This window comes from Aptenodytes patagonicus, chromosome 5 (genome assembly GCF_965638725.1).
Source record: "Aptenodytes patagonicus chromosome 5, bAptPat1.pri.cur, whole genome shotgun sequence".
Taxonomy (NCBI): domain Eukaryota; kingdom Metazoa; phylum Chordata; class Aves; order Sphenisciformes; family Spheniscidae; genus Aptenodytes; species Aptenodytes patagonicus.
In genome coordinates this window covers 82,188,268-82,209,671 of record NC_134953.1, presented here as the reverse complement: position 1 = coordinate 82,209,671, position 21,404 = coordinate 82,188,268, and the positions used below count along the sequence as shown (strand labels likewise).

Genomic DNA, 21,404 nt, shown 5'->3' with positions numbered 1-21,404 from the left:
CAAATCAAATTTGAGCCCAGAAGAAATTTTAATCAATCCCCACCTTTTATTCCCAAGCACAGTGCCATATGCTTGCCTTGCACTTGATAGAGGAAGATATATATTTGTTAAATATTTCCTTAGCTCTCTTTTAATCATAAAACCTTTCTAATTTTATGGGGTTTGTCTTTGTAAAGAAATAACTGTATCTTTTTTTGGACAATATTGGGGTTTTTTTTGATACTTTAATAAACCACCAGCTTTTTTTTACCTTCTGAGGCAACTTTCTAGTGTTAAAAACCAACAAAAGCAAGTCCAGTACATGATTTGCAGTGAGAAATGTCTCTTAAGGGATTTGTCTTAAATATTAAGATAGCTCAAAATACATACAGGTTTTGTATTTACTAGAATTTTTTTCTTCATTCCACACCTCAAACAGATCAATCTTTACAGATTCTCTCAAGCATCCCCCCCTCCTTTCCCCCCCCCCCCCAGTATCTACCTAGCCCTTTTTAAAAGATTTAAAATGGAAGGTAAAGGCTGTGGTAATAGGCTATTCTGCCAAATTCCTGTGAAACCTGGGGGTTTTCTCTGTGAGAAGTCCCCTGCAATGCCTGATGTCCAAACAGCACAGTTCCATGACTTGGAAAATGGCAGCCTGCCATAAGTTTGATAATTGTTGAAGATGCTTTTCAACAAGAGTAGCATCTCTTAAGCCTTGTTATCTCTAATACTATGACAAAGGTTTCGAAGACCTGGGAAAAGGTTATCAAGTGCCCTTTGTCAACTACACATTTGCTTAGCTCTGGTCATAAGCAGAGGTTGAGAAGACCTTTACCTTGTCTGGTTTGTTCCAGGTATCGCCTATTTTGTGATGGCAGAATCTTCTGGCAGCAAAAGAATTATTTTAAATACAGAGCTGACTCTCTCATTCCTTTTCCTCTTCCCCACAAAATTACACTAATCAAAGTCCAAAAGTCATCCTTCCCCTCCCCTGAATAAATTTGCATACCTCTGAACAATTGCAATTTTCTTTTAAAATACCTAAAAACTGGATTTGGATCTGGGATGTGATAGTTCTGTTATTAAAATTAACTACTTTATCTGGAGGACTGGTTAGGGCATTTTTATGTTTTATTAAATGGTTTTACTGGATATTTAGTTTGAAAAGTTTGCATAAGTGTGTTTGCATAAAAGTTCGCACTTGTCCAAAATGGACTAAAAGCTTTTTACTGGACATTATGCAGTAGATACTGTTGCACATAGGATTTCTTGCAAAAGTTCCCCACAAATTGTGCATTTGGTTCTATTTTGGGTTGTTAATTATGTCAAGCAACTTTAATGTAATGGGCCAGAAGTACCTCAAACACTAAACTTAGTGGGAGGCCACGTTGTTATGCCTGACTGAGAGTGAGATAAAGTAACATGACTCAATATGTTGAATACATGTGACCACTGAATGCTAGATTGCTAATTTATATGAAGTCCTTCACATATAGAAATGAATCACTGTATACTATTCATCACTATTTTTTTTTAACTGGCAAACTGATAAATATTTCATGACCACAGGTAAGCAGAAAACTCACTTTTTCCAGCCCACAGAACTTTGAGTTCAAAACTAGCTCTGTTCTACATTAAATTTCAGTGAAATTTAGGAAGAATGAAGAGATCTGTCTAAAATAGTCGATTTGCTGCTGAATGGGAAACAGCTATTTTGGAGTCAATGTGTCTGTTTTTTACTATAAATTCCCTTTTAATCCTTAGAAATGTTTTCTGAAGGAGTTTTCTTTAAAAATGGTACAACCCCACATGAAGTTTAACTTCATGAATCACCGTCTTCCAGCTTGACAGAAAAGCTGATATTCAAAGACTGCACTACTTGTGAATTAGGGAGTCAAACATGAAGTGAAATCTCCTTACGTTTTTGGTGAGAAGTGACACTTGATCCTTGAGGCAAACAAATTCACTTCAACCTACATGACACATCACATCACATTACTAACAAGTGCACTGGCAAGGCTATAAGATGAAATGCCACTTTCTGTTAAGTTAAAAGTAGGATGCATTTTTTACATTTCTGAAAGGTCTATCACTTCATAGAGTTTCTTTTGCAAATGAAAAATGGCAACGGTCCTGTACAGAAGTGGTCTACGAATTACAGAAAAGCAGCTTATGCTGAGTAGTGTGGCACAAGAAGATGCCAAGCATTTCATGAGGAGGGAATGCAGCACAGTCATGTGAAGATTACAGAGCCCACAAAATTTAGTTACGCTAAGTCTCTCATTCTTAACTAGAGAGGAGGATGAATAAAATATAACTATGGTTATATTTTTATTTTAGCAGGCTCAGCAAATATGGTGACCTTGTAGGTGGACAAAATACTTACAGCACCTGGACAGAAAATACAGAGAGAGAACATAGGGGCTTTTTTAGTTTTGTTAACTTCATGTGTTTTCATCAGTATCCTGATCTAGATTTTTACTGCCAGGTTTTGAGGGTGATATACAACTGTGTGTATGATATACCATATAGAATTGCCTAGATTTCTTTGTTACTGTATAGCAGTGTCCAAAATAGTCTCAATTTGCTTTGTTTTATAGTAGAATGAATAAAGGGAACTAATCTTAATATACCTTCCCACAGTCTGGCAGTCAGGGAATAAGCGGAGTTTCTCATATTACATCATTCTGAATCTGGAACAGGAGCCCAGATGAACCTGGGTCTCCTGCTGGCTTCACCAGTAACTTGCTCTTTCCTTCCCCAAGAAGGGGGAAAGGAAGCTCTATAAAAATGTTTCAATCAATACTAATAGGCTTTGTTTATTAGATAATTTAATGAAATTCCGGTGTCTGTTTGAATTGTGTTCTACATATGGCTAAAAGCAACTAAAAGGCTCACCTGCAGAGGTAATGGAATGAATGAAGAGAGTTTTGTTCTTTGTTCTATAGTTTGATAAATTGCCTTGTTATAACTTTGTTGTTGTTATTTTAATAGCTTTGACACAATTTTATATTCAAGAGCTTGAATCAGTGGAAGAAGAAAAACAAAGAAAGACAAGAACCAAGAAATAAGATGTAGTGAGGAATGTAACTCCAGCTCACAAAAGCTTTCACTTACAATAATAAAGACTGGAGTTGTAATTAGCTTTTTTGGAGTGTTTTTCACTCCAGCTGCACTAGACAATACTCTGACTTGTAGTTAATACATACAGACATATCTACTTATTTTCCTTTGCATTGCAGCACATGTACTTCCCTAATTGGCAGCTTGCCATTTATATGTGGAAAACAAGATTGTATTAGCAAGAGGGAGAGACTGAGATTTCAAATGTCTGCAGTGCACAAATATTTTAGTTGCATTAATGAAGGGAGAAGAGATTTAAGTTTGAATTTAGTTATTTGGATCATAACGCACTTAGAGCCTCCATAAGGCTAGCCATGAGTTACAAATAATCAAAGTCCAAGTTAGAACTCAGACTGCAAGGCTTCATATTAGGACCACCCGTTAGTTTCAGTTAATGGTGGTAGCTCTGTGTAGATATCCAGCAAGAGTAGATACATTCAGTAAAGCCATTTATTTTCCTTGTAGTGCTGAAACTTAAATCAAATGCCGAGATACTCCTCCTCCCCCCCAATGCAGAATAGAATTGTGAAGGCATTCTATTTTTTATGACGTTAAACATCATAGGTAGGAGAAAGATGATTGAATACAATGTTCTATAAATAAATACTCCTTATTCCGTTCAAGAACTAAAAAATTACCATTAATATCCCATGTTTTCTCGCAAATCAGAGAACAACTGCTGTAGTAACGAGTTCTATCAGGCACTGTATTATTGCCCTCTTAAATGGATGTATTGCTAATCTTCTTGAGGATCATTTGGCACCAAGTTTGTGTTGTCTAGCTAGGCCAGCATGGTGTAACTTGCAGTAAAGCATTTGAATGAATTCTATCTCCTTTGGAAACTCTTGCTACATCTTAAGTGAAACCGATCATGAGTAGAACCAACTGTAACTCTAGATCTGGTCTGAGAAGTCAAACATCTCCGCTATAAAAAGTCAAGTTGTACAAAATGCTTATATGGAACCAACAAGATTTAACCAACTGCCTAAATTCTAGAACACGGAATTTTTTTAGTTGTTCTTTTTAAGCAAGGATCTTGCATACTTTTCATGTCTTAAGGCCATAGAAATCTAAAATCTCTTAAAAGTGCTTTCAGGCAGACTCAGTCTAGGACTTCAGTTTCCTGAAGTTCCTTTTTTCAGTGTCCCTTTTTCTGTTTAGTGCATGACAAGTGCTTGTATTAATTCAGGTGTTACAGATGATGGATGGAGGTATCTAACACTTTCTATGTTAATAATTACAGACAGAAAAGTATTGTGTATTTTGGAGACACTGTGCCTGCCAACATAAGGAACTGAATGAATAGGTTTTGAGTACTCGAAAGCAATGCCTTTCTAGACAGCGTACTTGAATTAGACAAACAGGCTCTGAAGACTTTCTGACACAGGCTGTCTGCTATAGCTTGCATAAATCTGTGCTGAATGAGTACTCAACCAGAATTACTTGAAAAGAGTTGATAGAAGTATTGACAAATGAAACAAATAATTCTTAGTTCTGTAAAACCAAGGTGGTCATCAATGAACATAGTCACTGATATATTAATAATTTAATCATTAGAGATGATAGGAACAGTGGGGACACTACGTTAAAAACAGCAAAGTTTGATCATCTCTATTCCAATCGTGCATTTTATAGTTCTTACCACAAATTAGGGAGTTCAGCAACTTCCCTGCTGTAATCAGCTAGAGGTGACACTGTTGAATCCTTATAATCCACTGGTTTAACAGTCTATATGATCTCCACAGGTTTAAATAAAATCTCCAACTGATACAGCTAACCTTCAACCCAGCTTTGCTGTGAACTTATCCAGTTCTTCCCACAAGGAACTCATTCGCTTCCATAAAGTAAACTGGAGCACATTTCTTCCTCTTTTGCCCCTTCTGTTTCCAAATAAAGTAGTCCTGATCCTCTAGATAGGTTTTGTCAACTGAAACAACACAGCAGGTAAACAAATTTTCCAGACAATGCAAAGTGATCTTTTAAGCATCATCAGTAGCCTCTTAAAAACTTTTGATTTAGGTGTTGGTGTGAAAATCCTGATGTCATGCGATCCACTTTGCTTTTCTTGCCCACTTTTATCTAAATTACTTCACTGGCTGGTAAGTGTAGTGACACTAAAGAAAGGATACATTTCAACAGAGTTCAGAAAAAGTTGGATGGTGTAATTTAATCTCCTTTATCAGCCTCCACAGAATTCTCTTTGTCTTTTCTCGTCAGCCAAATCTATAATGTCTTGTTACACAAGTCTGATTCTGGCTTCACAGTTTTTAGGATAAACTAGTCCCTCTTCCTGGTCCAGTTCCAGGGGTTTCTGATGAGAAATCAAATATTTTAGAATCTTGACTCCAAAAATAAAATGTGAGTTGGGATTCAGTGATCTGACTTAAAAATGACATGATCACACATGTAAATTTTAAAGCATGTTTGCCCTGCTTCATTCCACTAAAAAGATGTTTCTCTCCCAAATCTCTGTATTTACTTCCCCATTTTCTTGCCCTAGCAGGTAAAATCCATTCACTTTCCCAAGTGCTCAAATGGAGCAATCTAATTTTATTAGGTGGCTTAAAGGACAGCTAGCAAATACTTAAATACCTGCTTACATCTGAAGTTTCTGTGATCCTCTTTCAGTCTGAAATCAGTTCTATTAACTTTTCATAACAAGCCACTTATTGAGTATTTGTTCCTACTAGGGATCCTTTAATAAATACAGAAAATACCTGTTAAGATCAGTGTTACAGGACAATGCGTCAATCATCCTTATGAAGAAATAAATGTAAAAGAAATGTTTGAATAAGAAACATTAACTGAAAATTGAATTTTTATTCAAGAGGAGAGAGAGAGAAATGAGACGTTCTTTCAGCATCACTGAGGCAGATTAGTGCTGGTCTGTTGAAGAAAACACTTGCTCACCATTTGTTTTGAAGAGAGACTTTGTAGATTTTGTTAATCTCAGTCAAAGGTACAGTTACCAGCTCTGGAAGGCAAAGGTGCCCTACTTGCATTTGCCTCATAGCAAACTTCTGCATTTGTTTTTTAACAATCTGGAAGTAATTTGAGGATGAAAATAATAAGTATTCTTGTGAAAAAGTCTGTCTTAATGTTGCTTTTCACTGCCATGTTTAGGACATATGCTCTTGATTTATTAAGATAGGTATTGTGATAGGTAAGAATGGGAATGGCACTGTATGAGGGAGACATTGTCTGCTTGTCATTCTTAGAGTAGGATAAAAAGTGAGACTTTTCTGAGGCTATGGGAAATAAGTTTTCAGTACATGAAATGTTTTGACTTTTAACTAAAAGGTTGAGTTCTACGGTGCCACCATCTTTTAAAGATTAAATCCACATGGTACTGTATGGAATACAATATCCATTGTTCATACTTCTTGAATGACTTGGAATCATGTGTTAACATGATGAAACCAGATGGGATGTTCAAACACTAAACTCCATTCAGTGCTAGCCAGATGTCTTTCCTGGAGGATGGGGGAGGGATCCTCCAAACAGCAATTTCAGAAAAGATATTAACTGTCAAATTTTGAGCAATTGATTCAAGTGATAAATATGCTCTGTTGGTTATTCAGTAATTGCTTATCTGCTTTTAGGTAAGCTTGATCTGATCTCATCTTAGCTCCTGGCTTCAGACATGGATGTATCATCTGGTCCAAAATGTTTATTTTTTTCCCCAACTTAAATGAGTAAGAAAAAGTAAAATTAATTTGGCAAGTACACGGGGAGATACAGGGTTTGCTTTTGTGGCTCAACTAGCATCTTACAAAGAATAAAAAATGGAAAAAGAGGGCAGTAGAGAACAAAGTCAGTCAGTCAAAAGCAAGCTGCAGAATATAACACTAAATTAAAAAAAAAAAAATTGCCAAATGGTTAGAGGTCACTCAGAAAGGTTGTATCTCAAATCAGATTAACAAATGTTTCTATAATGACCCAGCTATATGCATAGCTATGTTTGCAGAAAATGCATGGCTATCTTCTTGTGTCTTAAAAAACAAACCAAAACAAAAACTCTTCAGTTATGCTACCTTTGACCCTTACACAAATTCCACTACAGTGGGCTTGCAGCAGTGCGGAGAGACTGTAAATATGTTTAGACAGCTGGTACAGTCTGAGGCCTTCTTAAGGAAATAGAAAACAATACAGAAGGTCTTCATTCAGAAATAGTCTCATATAATGAAGAATGCCCAATATCTTTCAATGCAGAATGCCTTTTTCAGTGACTCTTATTGCTTGTCACGAAATAAAGTATGTTTTCAAACAGAACAATTGAGAAGTAGGTCTCCCCCACATTTCTCTTTCATGCTATGTTAACCTCACTTATTTTACATTTGTGCAGTAGAAGAAATGCCAGCCAAGTTAAGTTTCTAAATTTAAAAATACTGGATGACAAATCTTTGGCAAGGAGGGATGCACAATTCTAGTCTTCGTTATGCTTGCCACCTCCTGTTGTAGAGAGCTAAGGAAAAAAGGAGCAGGAAGCTCATTAAGATCTTGTAGCCAAAGGCCACAACCCCCTCTCCCATAAAAGTCTCAAATTTTCTTGACTGTCTGCTCTCCCTTTGCAATGTTTAAAACACGCAGTGAATCCTGAGGGCATCCAGCAGGAAATCATTGCTGTCTGTTCTGAATAAATCCCAAAGAAGGGAAGAAAAGGACAGGACATAGGCACCGCATAGCAGTGCAGGCATTGGAGGAGAACAGAGTAGAGAGCTAGGTCTTAATACAGTAAAAAGTTTGTGAATCCAGCCAAGCCCCTCTGGTGTTTTCAGTGGCCTTGATGTTCTCATAATCTGTGTATGCAAAGCATCAGCCTCCTTCCACCAGGGCTGTGTTGGAAACACGATGGAGTCCTAACCCACTGAAGCCTGCTGGGATGATGCTAAATGGGATCCCCTGGGCTAGTTGCTACAAAATGACCTGCGTGGGTACAGGTGTGTTGCCATCTCCCTTGGGGAACCAGCTCAAACAGTTACGCAACCAAGAAATACGTTCATGAACTTGATGCACATTCAGTGTTAGTCTCTGTTTCCTTTGACCTATTTCTTTCTTATAGTTCAGGAATTTTTGTATTGTACAAGTTTAAACCAGTCTTTCAGCAAAAGCCTCTTAATTCCTCTTTGAAAAGGATATGAACTTCATCAGCTTTTAAGTAACTCGGGTTTCACTTCCTTCATTAACATGACCAATAGATTTTAATTTCTTTTTCATGGAAAAGATCTTAATTAAGTTACCTGAATTTTGCCACTGAGCCTGAAAACTTCAGCTAGAATACTGGTACTGATAGAATAGTCATGATGAATGACTCTCTAAATGAAGTGATGTAAACTTTTTTCCCTGAATATACGTACAAAACTGGCAGAGGATATTGGTTAGAGGGATCTTTTTTCTTTTTTTAACCCCGTGTTTTGTAGAATTGAAATGTGAATTTAACCATAAAATAAACCAGTAAAACTTAATAATAATAAACAAATAAAACTAAAAAGTGAAGTACATGAGTCACCAACGAGGTGAGGAAAGAGGAAGCTTGGATTTAGAAACAAAATGTCAGATGAATCGCACAGATTGAAGTAACAATGTCCCACACTTTGATGTACTGAAATTTCATGAGACAATGCTTGTTTACTGTACTATTTTGCGTTTTGAGGAAACTTGTCTCTAATTTTGCAAGTAGGAAAATTATGAAAGAGAGACTAATCAGATTGCAAGCTGGTTATTTATTTGAGGTTTCCACTAATAATGAAACTGTAGATTTGAAGTCCTAATCTTTCTTGTGTCAATTTAAGAAAAATATTTATGTATCTTTGAAAGTGAACTGCCCCACAAAAAGGCACTATTTTACTTGCATTTATGCTTTTAAGTAAAATAACAAAACTCAACCTAGCTAGGGTAACTTTTCCTATTTATGGCAACCAGCTCCAATTTTTACATCTTTACATCTTACTCTTTGCAGAGGAATACAGTGATTCAGGGTAGAGTGGTTTAAAGAAGCGGGTTGGCTGGGGGTAGAAGAGGTGGATGAGAAGCAGCTCACCAGGGAATGGACTTCACAAGGGGAATCTGTCTGTAGTTTTAGAATTTTGTGAACTGATGCTCTAGAGCACACCTGAGCTCTGATCCTGATGGTGCACAGGATCTGGAAGGAAGGATTTCTTCTCTTCCATGTCTATGATATATTAGGAGTTGTTTACTGGAAGAAAACTGGTTTTTAAGTGTTATGCAAGACTGAAGTATTATATAAGAATTACAGAAGGAGACACCTGTTTTTTTGTTATGGCTTGTTTCAACTGACATGGAAAAGAACTTTAAAACCAAGCACAATTCAGAGGTGGTTTGCTTTAATTTCCTTTCTTCAGGTAAAATGCCTAGTGAAGACATTAGGAATTATTATAAGTTAGAGGATGAGGGAAATATGTATTCACAGAACAAGTAGGTTCAATGGACAATTTCCTGTATTTTAGGTGCACTTATTGTGTGTAGAAGGGACTGATAATTCATAAGGGTAAATGAATCAAGACACAAGAATAGTGTCCTGCTTCTACCATGCTATTTTTTTCTGCAGATTTGGTATGGTGTGTAACAATTCTAACAAATCAGTTTAGAATTTAGAGAGAATAAGCTTTATATGAGTCTTTCTGAAAGACATGATTTTGATGATCCAAAATAGCAGAAGTCTAAATGAATTTGTACTTTTGGTTATCTATTTTTTTCTCTACTTAAATTAGAAACTTGACTAATTTCAGTTTTATTCAATTTCATACTTGCAAATCATTGTAAAAATCAGTCATTTACAAGCATTACAAGAACTTCATCTCAGATTGCAGTCCTGAAAAAGATTCATAGTAGCCACCTAAAGCAAGACAAATGAAACCACTTTTTCCAGACAAGGATTCTGAAGTTCTGTAAGTGTAAGTACTCAAATGGCTGCTTCCACCGATACATGGCAACCTCAAAAGTGATGATCTCGATGAGATAGTAGGAGAAAACAGTGTGAAAAATTATTTCATTCTGTTTATTTCAAGTCGAACTCTTCAGTACTGTACGTTTCCTTTGCAGAAACAATGTCTGTTTTCAGTCTACAGAAGTAGTTGAATTCTCAGCTGTGCAAAAAATACAATTATGACAAGTACATTTGACCTTCAGTGAAATTAAGGAGAGTACCACCTGCACTAAATATGTCTTGTAAACAGTGTCAGGAGCAAAGGGATACAGTCTGGCTAGAAATCAAATCCAGTTGCATAGCTTACTACAATAATAACATTTCAGGTTTCTTTAAAGTTTTGACTTCTAATTGTACCCTACTCTTAAACAAGGAGTGTTGATGAGTTGTTAGCAGCTGCACTGTGAACAGGAGCACTCTTTGTGCTGAGATAAAGCTGCCCAGATCTAGAAATAGTCTGTCATGCAATAAACAACTTTTCTTTTTTTTTTTTTTTTTTTTCCCCCTTGATTTTCTTCTAGTCCAAATGTTACAGATGAAATCAAAGAGCGTAAGAAAACTCTTTCAGGGCACTTCCCATAATATTTTGATCCCTTGACCTGTGCCTACTCCTAGAATAAACTAGTATAGCAAGATCCATGTTTTGTTTTAAAGAAAAAACCTCTCCAAAACCGAATCCATTAAAACTAGCTAGATAAGGAAGATGGCCTAAATTAATTTATATATAGATGTCATAGGGAAACGACAAAATATTCTTTTAGAAAGACACAGTATGCTGCAGGCTGCTTGTCATATCTGAAAGAGAATCCAGTAAAACAAATGCTTTAGTCCAGATCCAAACACATCTCTGTCATGGAAGTTCCCTAAATGTAAACCCTCATCAGACCTCTCTTTATGCAAGTCTCACCTTGAAGTAATGCCATACCTAGAAGATGTGTTATCCTGGGTTATTTTGGCTAGACAGTTCTGACTAATAAGGTTGTCCATAAAGACTACCTGCTGCTATTCACCTCTTTTAAACCAATCCTTTTCCTCTTTTCCTTCAGCTTAATGAATATTTCGCAGCATAGCTCAGAGAGGAAGGAATGCGGGGGAAGTCAGTTATTTAAAGCTTTTAAATGTCTAAATCATAATTTCTAATTTTTTTTTTAGGCATAGTTAGCTGGTATAGATCACAAAGTGCGGGAAACATGTACTGGACAGCCTTGTATTTCCAGTAAGCTTTACACTGCAGTTGTATAGAGTGCGTTTCAGTAGATGGTATCGTAAGGTGGAAAACTTATGGATCTTAAATGCCAGGCCCACATTTGAAGAAGCTGTCAGTCCTGCAGCACAATATGAATGGGGAAAAAGGGTTCCGTGCCCACAGTGGCAGGAATGCCCATGGTGGGCTTTTCGGAAACAACACGAAATCTGTAATGTCTCAAAGATGATGGTACCCAGCTTATACTTTCTTCCCAGCAAAGTCAAATTGCAAGCCCTCAAAATACTTAGCAACCATCTACTAAATATAAGGCATAGATGAATAAACATTACCTATGCGCTTGCTATCTTTTATATTATCTGCATCACTGACAACTGTAGAATTTACAGCATCTCATATTTAATATACATTTTACTACACTCTTTATTTTTGTAAATCAAAATTGAAATTATACAGACCTTATGTAGTTTAGGTCTTTTTATTATTAGTCTGTAAAACTGATGTGTTTTTCTTTAAAATTTATATCAGTCCTGATATAATTAATAACTGTACAAGAAATCAATTTATTTCTGAGGAAAATCAGCTGAAGTGCCTTGGCTGTTTTGTAGCAATGGGTTCTGTTTTTGTCTCCCATTTCCATAGCAAAGAGAATTAATTTGAGAGATCAATAGCGTTGCTGGCATACGTTGCGTACTCCTGCTATAATTCACAGTGCTGGGGAGTATGCAACGTGAGTTTAAACTTAATCTTGTATCTTGTTGTATAGAATTATGCAAATGGCATACCCTTACAGAAAAGCTTTTGTTTTTATTAATTTAACGCAGTAATAACTAATAAGGGAAAATGTGTAAAACAAATCATTGTGTATACTTAAAAAAAAAAATGTGCTAAGCCTTGATATTGGGTGTGTGTAATGGATGTTGCTGTGTAAAATGCTCTGTGCACTTTGCAGCCTGTGAAACCTGCACAAACTTTCCAATAATGTTAAAGCACTTGCAAAAATGTTGCACCTGGAGCAGGGAGGAGTGAAGAGGGCAAAGGTCAGCATTAGGCATTAAGACACTGACTAAACAGACTTTACACTCGGTGAAAAGTCCAGACAACCCCTGCAGTGTCATCTTACAACTCTGGTTTTCTTCTTTTCAGGACATAGTAATCCATAAATACACTCAAGTCACCAGCAGCTTAGCTCTTCCCCCCCTTCTCCCCCTTTTTATCTCTCCTTTCATTTTTAATTCTTACATAAAGATCTGAAATTTTAACCCTTTCTATGTCTTTTAATCAACCTTGGGAACTGCTTTTCCTCACTGTTGTCGTTCACTAGACTTCTCATCTTTTTAAATCCTTTTTTGCAAATTATTCTCTTAGAAAAGTGGTTTCAAATGAACTGAAAAACAATGCTTGAAAACAGTTGCAGAAACTCAGTGTATAGATAATTTCCCAGAATGTCTTATCAGACTTATTTCTAAAAAAAGGCAGTTATCAAACTCTGTAAACAACTTAAATGCATGCTTTTTTCTGAAGCTTCTTAAGCAGAGACTTTATGTAAAATATTTCATGGGATGTAGTATAAAATTTGTTTTTACAACTTCTTGTGAGCTTATTTGTTTGGATAGATGAAACCAGTTTCAACTGGGGCGCAGCAAGAAAATAATCATCTTGCTTGCCATTGTTGAATTTTTTTTAATCAAACAAACAAAAAAACCTCATCAATTATTTCTCTAAACTGGAAAAATGTAGAGGTAAAACACAAAGGGGTGTTTGTACTTTTATCATACAATTAAGTCTTTCAGTTTTGCGTCTATTATGCTTACTAGCTGAAATCATGAGACTAAAGTGATTTTAATCATTTTATCTGATCCCATTATCCACATCCCATGGCTTAAGAGACTGGAAAGAGTCCTAATATAGTCTGGAGCCTTGACAGTAAAAATAGGCTGGTGAAATACAGCCCATCAATTGCACGTAACTGTGCACATTTTGCTGACTTCCTCTCCTCGTTCCGAGCACTGCATGAGGCCATACTTCTACACGGGATATTTGCCTCTCGCCCGCTTCTCACTACCCCAACCCTTCTGCAAACCCACCGAGATGACCAGCAGATCTGCCACATTGCCTTTTTCTTAATTAATATTTACAACTCCTGAAGAGCACTGACAAAAGATAGCTGAAAGTCTGACTATTTCATTCATACTGTACATGAATATTGATTAGTAGAAACATTCAGCAGAAAATGATTTTATTCTTTCGCACAGAGATTCCTCATATTTGGTCATGGAGGGAAAACAAAGTTTTCAGTCCCATGTATGCAACACTGTCATTTTGGTTAGTCACAAAATGGCGGCCTGAAAAAAATCTTCTGTGAAATCTCATGATCACCTTCAGGCCCACTGATTTCTGTTCCTGTGCAGTGATTTTTAGAGTTGCTGCCCAAGGGTTTCTAACTTGGTCTGTTCAACGGTGGGAATCAAAGCATCATCAATAGAAACAGAAAGGTGAAACGGGGAGCACAGTTTAATGACCACCAGTGAAGGGGGCAGAACCCAGCAAAGGTATTTACTTCTCGTGGCAAAGAATTCTGTAGAAATTAAAGACCTATTTCAGCACAATCCTTTAAGCATGTGCTGAACTTTGAGCATGGAAGTCGTTCGCTAGATCGCCTTCAGGCTTTAGAAGTAAGAATATGCTCAACGCCATTACGAGATCAGATCCTTGGTGCACAAATACTGGAGGTAGTAAATGTCTAGGGCTGAGGTTTGGTACTCCTGGTCATGCAGTGCAGCATTTTAGCCTGCAGTTAGTCTCACTGGTACCGTGGGACAGTCTGTTAAATAAGCCATTACTCTACAGGAGTCAGCATTTTGGTGTTAGGCCCTGCATGACAGCACTTTATGCTAAATATAGCGCATCATTACAGATGGAGTAGTACCTTCCGTTTATCCTATATTCTGACGTTTTGTTGTATGTTAGCAAAAAGTAAAAAGTGAATGTTCAAGTACATGAAAAACTTAAGAAAATTAAGCTAGAACTGAGTTATCTGAACCTCTTGAGAAACAAGTTTTGTATCTTGTCTAGTTATAGACATACCACACCAAAAATGACCTGATTTAATAACAACAACAACAACAACAAAAAAAGACTATTGTTCTGTCTGGAATTTTATATTCTTTTCAAGCATCTGAGGTGTCTCCAGAACCCTTTGCTGTGGTATCTCAATGCCAACCTCACAATAATAATCACAAATTCAAAACTTGAATTCTGCTCATATGACGTAGATGAGAAGCCAGGCAGTTAAATGATTTGCCCAAGGCTACAAAGCATCTTGCTGGAGAGCTGAAACCAGACCTTTTACCATGTCTGTCTGGCCAGTCCCGAAGTCTGGGCTTTGTTTTATGTTCTCAGGCATGTTTCTTCACGCACATGTTACTTGGACTGCATGCTTGACGTATAGCAAAGGCCATGCTGCCCACTGCATTTTCTCCCGGATTGTTTTTCACCTTACGTTTAAAAAGTGATTGGGGTTTTAATGAAAACCTGATTCAACTGAAGAAAAGAAGGATATCTTATTGAACCCATTTTCATAATTATTTTTCAGAAATTATTTTCCAGAGATGTTTGGTTGTTTCTTGATTAAAGCTTATAGTGATAATCTGAAACCATCAACCACTCAAGTGTAATGTTAAACTAAACTGGGAATAGTAGAGGGAATTTGTACAAAATAGTACAAGAATAACAAATCTGTTGCTAATTTTTTTTCTTGTGTAAAAAAAAAAAAAAAAGACAAAAAAACCCCCAAAACCAGAAAACCCCAGAAAACAAATTAAAAAAGCCCCAACAACCAAATTTGCTCTGTATTGTTTTCAATTGTTTTTTTTCCTCCCTTTTCTTCTAAAGGATTCATTTTACCACTTACCTTATCCATGGGTTATGTAAACGTATGGGTAGGACCTCATGCGTCTTTTGCACACTCTACTTGCTAAATCTCAAGAAATATTGTTATATTACTCCACAGATATCTCACTAAATCCAAATAAAATAGTAGGTAAGACTGTAGTGATGTCACCTGTGTGCATATTTCTGTAGATAATGTTTGTGTGTGATATATATAGTATTTACAATCTGTACTTTGCATGTAGATCACACAGACAGGAGTGAGACCGTGATCACCAACCCGCATAGCGTGGGTGGGGTATGTATTTGTAAAATCTATGTAGGCAAACTAATAGCAATTGAAGATTATAGATGTTTTAAGGGTGAGCATTTTGGACAGTGGAAAATTATATTTTTCTGACATTTTCAAATTTTTTTTTTTAATGTGAGAACTACCATATCCTTCACGTCTTCTGACTTCATTAGAAAGGGCAAAGCAGTTCATGCTTTAATTCACCCACACCTTTCCTTTTTTTTGTTCACTCTTTGCTTGAGGGTTTTTATTTTTCTTGAATATTTGGCAATTGAATGATGCTGAGTACCTGTTTGGTGTGTGATAGACATACGTATTCTTTGTTGTACGCGTTTGTAAAAGAGGAACTTGCAATGATTTTTGCCTGAACGCGACTAGATTTGCTGCTGTACAAATAATATAAATTAAATATTCTTAATTGTTTTAGCTCATGCTAGAAAAGATTCAGGACAAAGGGGAGATTGATGCAGTGTGCCTTACAATGGCCCTACTGATTTCTCTACTGGCCTTTCCTCTGCACATGGTCAATTAGAATTGAAAATCCTGTGCTGATTTCATTCGCTGGAATTTTTAAGCAGGTCAGGAAGAAAGATGTTATTGAAAGGAAAAGTCTCATCTAAATAAGAAAAGAACACGTGGCCATCTGGTCTAACTGTACCATGCCGAAAGTCATTTTGGCTCAGCGTAGTTTGGTCTTTGCAACAGTTTGCCAAAATATTAAACAGAAATCTGTTTACATTAAAACACTCTGTGCTTTTTATCTATAAAAATGCAATGCGCAGTTCTCTTCCTATCTGTAAGGCATGAGCTCATTTGACCCCATTACCTTATTGAGACTGCCTATGTTTCTGGTAGGCTCTCAGGTTACTTCTGCTGTGTAAAGGTATGAGTGAAACAACCAATCTTTTGAAAGTTTTGGAAGTAATGCTGAGCACTTTATTCTTACGACTAAAACTTGCACTTCTGCTTGAACTAGAAAAGGCTCACACAAGCAGATGCAACAGAGTAAGCATGGGGGGAAGAGGGGAGAGGAGACTTTAAAAAAAGAAATTAAAACTTGAAGTTTGTGCGAGTAGCACCATGGAGTTTGCACAACCAGTTGGAGACCATGGGCTAAGAGATGAGCTGTAATAGACATCAAATTTTTAAGGAATGGAGTCATAAATATGCATGAGCTTCCATGATTGCTTTGTTTCAACATCAACTATATAAAGTTCAAAGACGTCAGCAAAAAACCACAGGTCAGAATTTTTCACATTTAGGTAAATAAACCCTTTGCATAAAAAGCTAAAACACATAGCTCCAAATCTCAGGTGCCTGGACAAGAGCAGCTGGTGGATAATGCCATATTTGCGAAAACACTGGGCATTTCTATCTCCTACCTACTTTAGTCAGAGCTGCTGAACACCCAGCATTCACAAAAACCAAGAGACCTTACTGGGAGACGGCGAGAGTGTTGAACTAAACATGGAGGCAAGGGCCCTGTATTCATATGCTCAGGTTTAATGCTTAACTCTTACGTGATTAGTCGTTACTTTTGCATGGACAAACAGTACATAAATTGCCAGTTGAAATATCCCTTCTAATACAAGGTGGTGTGTAAATCACTTCTGAAGTTTAGAGGAATTGATTTGTGTAGGATTTCAGTCTTTAGGAAATGGATAAAAATATGATTGCTTATTGTCATTACCTTAAGAAAATAAAAGTCAGCACTTCAAAATGTAGCTGCAGGCATTATTTTGAAATACGTTTGTGAAATAAGTGACAAATTTTATTTTTTCAAGCATAATATGCCAGGAAATGTAGAAAGGAAATTGCACTTTCTACTAGTGAACTTGCGTATATACATATACATGTAATTTACAAGTATATGGTTCTCATATATGACCATTGTGTTGAGTTAGCTTGTATATGTCGTACAAGGTATATAAAACATTCTTTCAGAAAAGTGTTAAATCCCTTGTTTAAAAAATAAAACAAAAAACCCAAATTTGACCACAGCTCTCAATAAATTCTCTTCATTTCTCTGAAATCTCTTTCCTAGAGTCTTTACCTTGCCTGTGGATATTGTTGCCACTACATGCAACCTTTTGTTTGTATGTCTCTGCTGCTATTTGGAAAGGAAGGGGGTTTTTTAAGACTAAATTTATGGGATACCTATTGTGGGTTCCTTTTTTAATAGTGTTTATTAGCAATATTAAAGAAAAAAAGAAAAAAAAATCCTGTCTTTCTATTAAGATACCTGTTAGTGTGACTAAAATATAGTTTAAGCCTCTTCAGGGAGTAAATTAAAAGCAGTGTACGTGTGTGTATAAAAAAGTATTTTCTTTTAAGTCTTTTTCACACAAAGTCCATATTGAAAAGCAAAAATTAATCACCACGTGTATCATACCATAATTTGTACCAGAAGACAATGCAATTCCAAAGAACTTTTAGAAAATAGGCCTGCACGGCATACACTTAAAAATTAAATAGAATAAATGCTTTGAATCTCCTTTTTCCCTGGATGTCTCTGCTAACCCCACCCATAGCCACACCAAATGGAGAGCAACTATTCTGGGGAGTACTGCATTCCCAAAGACCAACTTTCTGGCACGATGACACTGGGCCACTCGGCGTTTCTCTGGGCTGTGGCAACAGGAAGGCCGGGGGTTGCAAGGCCAGCTAACTAAAATAGTCCCCTGCCACGCTCCCCTTCTTCGGTTTGAAGATAACTGACTCGCAAAGCGTTTCGCTACTGCCTTGTTTAAAACTGCCACAAAACTGTCTAGGAGATCTTGCTAATCTCTCCAAACCCAAATATGTTCAAGTATTTCAGTCTGACTGCCTTTCATAGGTCTCTGTACACTAGCTATTTGCCTTTATGTAGTATATTGTATACGTATACAAAATCTTTGCGTAGTATGAGAGCTACATGGCAATTATGTAAGTGATGCATGAACTTAACATAAAATACTGCATTGACTGTAAAGCTCGAGTAGAAACCACTGTAAATTGGGAAACAGCGGATGCCCCTAGTTACACTGGGTCGGAAAGTGTGCGCACATGCGCGTGTTTTGTACAATAACGCACGTATACGTTTACAAAGTTTCTTATTTTGTATTTTTTGCGAATCACAATGAAGCTGAAACCGAGCCTGGCCAACATAAGGAGGAAAGGCTTGTGTTTGTCTTTAATCTTTCTGCAGCACGGTTCAGACTTCTGTCTGATCTGCACATAGCAGAGCAAGGGGCTTGCCGTGCATTGCGTGCAGGCTTCTTGATTGTGGAGGGGAAAAAAAAAATCTGGCTGGAATCCAGACAGGCGAGCGCAGTGCTCTGTTGATCATTATGTCTAGCCTTCAGGTGTCTCAGCTCACAGTGGGCGGCGGTTGGGGGAGGGGGAGATAACAGGAGGGCAGACAAAGAATAAAATGGTGTATTTAAAAAAAAAAAAATCATATGTAAAAAATTCATGTCAAATCCTCTTTTAAAAAATGCTTCTTTTAACGTTCCTTTCCCCGCAGTGGGAGCAAGCAAACATCTGTCCAGGAAGATTTATTTAAGCCATAATTAGTAGCGTCTGGAGTCTTTCAACAATTTCTCCTTATTGCACTTAATTTTTTTTTTAAATAAGTCTGCTCATCTTTCACTTTAGAAACTGTTTTCACTTCATGCTTTATTAGAGATCCAGCCCAACCAGGACCAAGTCAGATTTCTATTGTCTTTGCTTTTTCCTTTCTGATCGTAGTTTTCAGAATCTAACTTTTGGTAGGGGAGGGGGGGTGGGAAGGAGCGTGCAGGCGGGGGGGGAAGATCTTATTAAAGGTCTTATGAACATGGGGGGGGGGGTGGGGAAGAACAAAAATAGAAATCAGTGCTTCTTGTTATACAGTTATCCATTTGGGTTCAATTTCTTTTCCGGAGAAGCAGAAGAAAGAAGAAAAAAAAAAAAAAAAGCCCTGCTTTGTCTGTTGCTTCTGTTTGAGAACTCTCATAAATCTTGCCCAGAAAGCAACTTGGGCTTAAGGAGACCTGGCCAGCAAAGCTCTGGGAAGCAATTGCAATGTCTCTTGCTATGGATATTCTCTTCTTTCTGCCCCCTTCGTCCCCGCTGTCCCCTCCACCCCGGCCTTCTGACGTTATGCTGCGAAGAGCCCCACACCCTTTCCCACCCCACCAGGAATCCGAGTGAATGCAAGCCGCAATCTAGAGGTGAAGTTGCTTATCAAAAAGCCTCTCCTCGTGCTGAGTGAGTCCAGATATTACACTAGTTGTGTTTTTTCAGTCCAGCCATAACCCTTTTCTAACACTCCCCCGTTGGCTTGCCTCTCCCCCTCCCCCCGTGGAAGGGGTGGGATGGGAACCTTGCTCGACTTCATTGTTCCAAACGTAAGAGCTATTTGCCCCAAAGTGTCTTCGCTGTCTTTCATAGCTAATTATAATAACTGTCAGATGTCTGGAAAGTCTGGGCTGCCCTTGCTGGCGGAGTTAAAGTTTGCCTTTATTTTTTTCCCCTTGGGGACAGATCAGGCCTGATTAGACACAGAGTACAAATAAAAGTGAACAACATACATGTGTAAGGCTTTTTGTCTTTGTTTTTCTTTATGAACAAAGCAGCACGCTGGCTATGTCAGGAAGCAGTGTGGCATGCAGCGTGCATGCAGGCACTGCCCTGGAGGATAACTCTCTTTTTTTCTTTTTTTTTTTTTTTCTGTTATTGAAGCATGCAAGAAATATTTCTGAATTTGAATAGCACTTTAGATACTTGTTCATCTCATAAGAAAAAGTAACCATCGATTTAGTGCATGTAGCATTTTGACAATTTTAAGAGATTTGCTTTTCTGGGTGAAAATAAAAATAAATAGACCACGTACTCACAGTTTTGTTGTGCTGTGCAGGTCGCTGTCTCCTTCTGCAGCGACAAGGAGGGTAGGAGGATGTCAAGGGTGCAGAATCCCAGTTTAATTCAGGAGAAATGTACAAATGTGCTTCCTGAAGACGCCTGGAAGTCAGCCACTTGTGCTCAGACATCCCATTGCTGCTCTGCACGCTATACTATCTGCAGTTCTGAATTGAACTAAATACTGCCCATGTGAAAGACAGGGGAAACACAGTCATGTGGGACACACAAATCCACTCTATTGGCTCCGAAGGCACAACTTCAGCATTCTTGCATTTCCACCATTGGTTAACAGTTCAAGCTGAAAGAGTCTAGGTCCTCCTAGTGAGTCCGTTTTCCCTTTATGTGTGGAAGAATGACTGTAGGATTTTACAGTGGCAGGATTAGTTAAGTAAGGGACTGAAGTCATCCCTTTGACTGAAGCTGGTGGGTGGGGATTGGAAGCTGTGCTTTTCTCAAGTCGACGTTTTTCCTTTTTCTGCCTGCGTTCTGTGTGTCAGGAAATGCTTGCAGTTAACTTGGGCAGCACAGAGAAACTGAAGTGACTTTCTTCAGCTTCAGGGATAGGGACTCAACTTTTAGAGTAACACAGTGTTACAGACCATACAACGATTTTTACGGGAATAACTCTATTCTGGCTGGCTAAAGTGTGTTTATTTTCTCTTTTCTAGTTTTTTTTTTTTTTAAGCCCAGAAAGGGCTATATCAGTATCATCTAACTTGAGCTTTTGCATCACATAAACCAGACAAATGAATCCAGCAGTTCCAAAGCCTATACTAATAATTCAAGTGACAAGAGAAAATAGATTTTACAGAACTATTGGATCTCTGGGGAACATTATGATGTGGTCATAATAATATTTTGAAAGAAGTGACAAATTCCATAAAATCTATAATTGCTGATATTTGGTCATTTTGAGGATAATGAAACTATAAAGATTAAATAGGAGGGAAGAAGATTGACTATTCCCTATTTTGGTGTTCTGTCGTTTGCCTGATTTAGTTATGCCAGCGTGAGCAGTAATTCGAAACGATACTCAGTCATGTGTGACATACTTCTCCAATTAACCCGTATTAAAAAGACCT

General features: G+C 37.4%; 1 long non-coding RNA gene across 2 annotated transcripts in view; it reads right to left on the bottom strand.

The window, feature by feature from the left end:
• LOC143160538 (uncharacterized) overlaps window positions 1–20,677 on the bottom strand; it is a 66,388-nt gene extending 45,711 nt beyond the window's left edge. Inside the window, exon 1 of one of the 2 annotated variants that reach the window (XR_012995399.1) lies at window positions 20,294–20,677. This is a non-coding gene — a long non-coding RNA (uncharacterized LOC143160538). The remainder of the gene's footprint in view (window positions 1–20,293) is intronic. The other variant, XR_012995398.1, reaches the window with a different exon arrangement.
• Window positions 20,678–21,404: the final 727 nt, after the last annotated feature.